Source organism: Lethenteron reissneri, unplaced genomic scaffold (genome assembly GCF_015708825.2).
Source record: "Lethenteron reissneri isolate LAM-NWPU_2019-01 unplaced genomic scaffold, ASM1570882v1 scaffold_290, whole genome shotgun sequence".
Lineage (NCBI taxonomy): Eukaryota > Metazoa > Chordata > Hyperoartia > Petromyzontiformes > Petromyzontidae > Lethenteron > Lethenteron reissneri.
The window spans coordinates 10,186-15,601 of record NW_026891812.1 but is presented as its reverse complement, the minus strand read 5'-3'; the positions used below and the strand labels follow the sequence as shown (position 1 = coordinate 15,601).

The 5,416-nt window shown below is 58.8% G+C and overlaps 1 pseudogene; it reads right to left on the bottom strand.

Annotated features, from left to right (window-relative positions):
• Positions 1-1,758: 1,758 nt before the first annotated feature.
• LOC133339791 (probable RNA-binding protein 46) lies at positions 1,759-3,623 on the bottom strand (annotated as a pseudogene).
• Positions 3,624-5,416: the final 1,793 nt, after the last annotated feature.

Sequence of the window (5,416 nt, the reverse complement as noted above, 5' to 3'; positions counted from 1 at the left end):
GTCTCTGTGTGTCTGTGTGTCTCTGCGTGTGTGTCTGTGTGTGTCTCTCTGTGTGTGTCTATGTCTCTGTCTGTGTGTGTCTCTGTGTGTCTGTGTGTCTGTTGTGTCTCTCTGTGTGTGTCTAGTCTCTGTGTGTGTGTCTCTGCGTGTCTGTGTGGTCTCTGTGTGTGTCTCTGTGTGTGTCTGTCTCTGTGTGTGTCTATGTCTCTGTGTGTGTGTCTCTGTGTCTCTGTGTGTCTGTGTGTGTGTCTCTGTGTGTGTGTCTCTGTGTGTATCATGTCTCTGTGTGTCTCTGTGTGTCTCTGTGACAGTCGAGTACGGAGACTCGTGATGTGCACCGACTCTGTTCATGTGCGACACAACTTCACGCCACGTGGTCCCACTGGAAAGAGGGCGGCACAAGTAAACACTAACACGAACCGGTAAACCATTGGCAATTGATCAAAGCTATAAAGGCGATGATCCAGGAAAATTATATTATGATGCTGCATGAAAAATAGGTTACTCTGAAGTTCCTGGCCATTGGAACGTTGGTAATGATCAGAACATGCCCTGACAAACAGGGAAGTCTGAAATATGCTGGGTGTAAATCAGCACATCAAATTAATCCGCAGAGGAGGAAAGAAAGGTCCCAAGCATGCGACACCTCGGCCGAGAGAGTGGGGAGAGAGAGGAAGAGACTTTCACGACTTTATTTCCACTAAAACATTAACAAAAACCATTACAGGAAAACACACGTACATTGTGAATCAACAAAACATCAAACTCTTAACAGCTGTGTGTGCACGAACTACACGTGGCACAGGGATAGAGCTGTGCAAACGAGGCGGTGCAGGACCTCTCCGTGTGTAGCAAAGTCGCTACGCTGAAGAGTTTTTCAATTTGATAAAGAATCAAATGTTTTGACATCAGAATGCGACGTGAACAAAATCTTTTTTCTCCCCGACATTTTCAAAACAAAATGGCGTTGACGCGTAAACACCTGAAATCATTTTGTCTTTACGGATTCAGTTGTCGGTCGTCATTAGAGTGTAATGACAGGGTGACACCTGGTGTGACGAGGACGTGTGCGGGGCCACGGGGTGACGAGTCAAATGAGGCACAACGTGAAGTCAGGGCTGGTCCCCCCCCAACGAGGGAAACAGGAAAGGGGCGGACGGCTGAGTGAGAGCGAGCGGCAGAGGTCGCAACCGGTACCCGTACCCGTACCCTACCCGATACCCGTACCCTACCCGATACCCGCTACCCTACCCTACCCGATACCCGTACCCTACCCGATACCCGTACCCTACCCGATACCCGGCTACCCGTACCCTACCCGATACCCGTACCCTACCCGATACCCGGCTACCCGTACCCTACCCGATACCCGGTTACCCGTACCCGATACCCGTACCCTACCCAATACCCGCTACCCGTACCCGGCCGGTACGGGTAAGCCGTGAGTCACTGGTGAGTCACCGTGTGTCACTCATTTGCCAACGTCTTGTCTCTTCTCACAATTCAAGTTCCTAGAATCAACCCACCCGCGCCTGCAACGTGGCTTCATCCCAGAGGTCGCAATCGGGTACCCGATACCTGTACCCTACCCGTACCCGGCCGGATACGGGTAGCCGGGTATCGGGTAGGGAACGTGTACGGTACCCGATTGCGAGCTCTGGCATGCGGCAACGTGACCATGTCGAGTGAGCGGCCGGGCAACTTGCAGTTTGACGGTGAACACGGCAGAACGGATGTGAGCTTCAAGCGGTAGGACACCGTCCGCGGTCTGATGAACGCCGCCACGACGGCCACGCGGCACTACGGGTGCGTGCCGCTTGTCGGCAGTCGCGCGGCGACCGGCTGCCGGGGCGCGGGGAAGTCGCCGGGATACGCCGGGAGGTCCCGGACGGGGCGGCCGGGAGGCGCCGTCGCGACGGGCCGGGCCCGCCCTCGGGTTCGCGTCGCTGAGGATTTCGTGGAGGAGCTCGCTGGCAACTTCGCGCGCTCCCTCCACGCTGGAGCTCAGCACCGCGGGGAAGAAGCCGCTGCCTTCCCGCATCATCCCGGGAACGGAGACCTTGTACAGGAGGCCCATGGGCCTGCCGGGCTCCGAGTGAGCGTGCAGTTCGAAGGTCGCGTGGCCCACGCCGGCGCTCCGTAGCAGCGCCTGCAAACGCGTCTCCCACGACAAGACGGCCGCCTCCGGCAGCTCGTCCAGACCGACGGGCGGTGGGCCGCGAGTGGCGGGGTGCCCGCCCAGAGCTGCGTGCGCGCCGCCCAGCCCACAAACAGCTGTGCGGGACCTTGCCGCAGACGGCGCACTCCGGCTGCGGGAGGCCTGGGACCGCCGCCACCTCCTCCTCCTCGTCTTCAATTGCCTCCTCCTCCACCTCCTCCTCCACCACCTCCTCCTCCTCTACCCTCATCCTCCTCCTCCTCCACCACCTCTTCCTCCTCATCTTCAGTTTGCCCCCGCCTCCTCCTCCCCCTCCTCCTCGTCTTCCGTTGCCTCCTCCTCCCCCTCCTCCTCCTCCCCCTCCTCCCCCACCTCCTCCTCCTCCTCCACCACCTCATCCTCCTCCTCCTCCACCACCTCTTCCTCCTCATCTTCAGTTGCCCCCGCCTCCTCCTCCCCCTCCTCCACGTCTTCCGTTGCCTCCTCCTCCCCCTCCTCCTCCTCCCCCTCCTCCCCCACCTCCTCCTCCTCCACCACCTCTTCCACCTCCTCCTCCACCACCTCTTCCTCCTCATCTTCAGTTGCCCCCGCCTCCTCCTCCTCCTCGTCTTCCGTTGCCTCCTCCTCCTCCACATCCTCCTCCTCCACCTCCTCCTCCCCCCCTCCTCCTCGTCTTCCGTTGCCTCCTCCTCCCTCCCCACCACCTCTTCCACCTCCTCCTCCTCCACCACCTCTTCCTCCTCGTCTTCAGTTGCCGCCTCCTCCTCCCCCCCCTCCTCGTCGTCTTCCGTTGCCACCGCCGCGGCAGCAGCAGCAGCCGCCGCCCCCGGCTCTCGCTGCGGGATGGCCCAGTCCACGTTGATGTCCCGGCCCCACAGCCGGAAGGAGTACGGCAGCAGCACCCTGCGGGCCATGCAGGCCGCGCGGTGGCTCTCGTATTCGACGAACGCGTAGCCTCGGCTGAGGCTCCTGTCGTAGCGACAGAAGCGCATCTGGACGTCCACGACGCCCTCCGTGGCGTCGCTCATCGCCGCCATCACCTCGGCCCGCGTCTTGTCCTTCGGCAGCCTCGCCAAGAAGAGGCGGCGATTGTCGACGCTCACGCAAACCGCGATCCGTCGCCCCGGGCGGATCTCCAAGTCGTGGGGTCTCTTGACGGCGTCCGCGGCTTGCGAGCGCGTCGCGAAGGTGGCGAACGCGTAGCCGCGGTTCTCTCCGTCGTACGTCATCATGAGGCGCAGCTGGTACAGCTGCCCCACCGCCTCCAGCACGGGAAGCAGCTCGTCCTCGTACAGGTCGCGCGGGATCCTCGCCACGAACACCTCGCAGCCGCGGCGGGAGGGGGGCCCTGCCAGTCGGGCGGCGGTCCCAGCTTCCTCTGTCCGTTCTCCTGGACGACGTTGTAGCCCGTGCGCAACATGAGGTCCAGAAGGTCCCTCTCCACGCAGCTCATGATGTCGAGCATCGGCGCTTTGTCCACGGCGGCGGTGACGACGGGGCAGCGGTTTGGGGCCCGTTGGAGCCCTTGACACTCACCGGCGCAGAAGCCTCGTGCCGACAAAGCCACGGCGGGGGGCGGAATCAACTCGTGAAAAGGCGGGAACTCGCTCGGGCCAAGCCTACAGGCCCAGCAGTGGAGAGAGGAAGAGAGAGTGGAGAGACGGATGGAGAGAGAGCTACCTTTGTAAACTCGGAAAATCACAATAAAATAAAAACCCAAGAAACTGTGTCTTGACCTTTGAACCGCCCTGTATAATGACCCCTCACCCCCAGTAGACGACCTGGTACCCCTCCTCACTCATCCACTCACTGACCCATCCACGCACCTCACACACCCACTCGCTCACACACTCACCCACCCACTCACCCGCACACCCACTCGCTCACACACTCACCTCACACACTCACCCACCCACTCGCCCGCACACCCACTCGCTCACACACCCACCCACTCACCCGCACACCCACTCGCTCACACACTCACCCACCCCTCACATCACCCGCACACCCACCCACTCACCCGCACACCCACTCGCTCACACACTCACCCACCCACTCACCCGCACACCCACTCGCTCACACACTCACCCACCCACTCACCCGCACACTCACCCGCACACCCACTCGCTCACACACTCACTCTCTCACACACTAACCTCACACACTCACCCACCCACTCACCCGCACACCCACTCGCTCACACACTCACCTCACACACTCACCCACCCACTCACCCGCACACCCACTCGCTCACACACTCACCCACCCACTCACCCGCACACCCACTCGCTCACACAATCACCCACCCACTCACCTCACCCACTCACTGATGATGATGAGAGAGAGAGACACGCAGACTCCAAATATACAGCAGTTGGCGTCGCCAGGGCCGGGATCGAACCCACGACCTCCTGCATACCAGGCGAGGTAGTTAACATCTCCTAGCCACCGTGATGATGATGAGAGAGACACACAAACTCCAAATATACAGCAAGAATCTTCAGGATCGAGATCAAACCCATGACCTCCTGTATACCAGGCGAGGGAGTTAACATCTCCTAGCCACCGTGATGATGAGAGGAGACACACAAACTCCAAATATACAGCAAGAATCTTCAGTATCGGGATCAAACCCACGACCTCCTGCATACCAGGCGAGGTAGTTAACATCTCCTAGCCACCGTGATGATGAGAGAGACACAAACTCCAACTCCAAATAAAGTTTGAATGTATGCGTGTCGTTAAACCGGCCATCAGCCGACAGCCGATTCGCAAGGTTTATCACGTGACATACCGTGCCAATCTGTCACTGGAGCAGCACTAACCGGTTGTGTGTTGGAGTGTCTGTGTGTACACTGTGTGTGTCTGTGTGTACACTGTGTGTGTGTACACTGTGTGTGTCTGTTTGTACACTGTGTGTGTCTGTGTGTGTGTGTCTGTGTGTGTGTACACTGTGTGTCTGTGTGTACACTGTGTATGTGTGTCTGTGTGTGCACTGTGTTTGTGTGTGTACACTCTGTGTGTGTCTGTGGTGTGTACACTGTGTGTCTGTGTGTGTACACACTGTGTGTCTGTGTGTGTGTCTGTGTGTGTGTATACAGTGTGTGTGTGTACTGTGTGTGTACACTGTGTGTACACTGTGTGTGTGTGTACACTGTGTGTGTACACTGTGTGTGTGTGTGTCCACTGTGTGTCTGTGTGTACACTGTGTATTTGTGTGTACACTGTGTATGTGTGTCTGTACACTGTGTGTCTGTG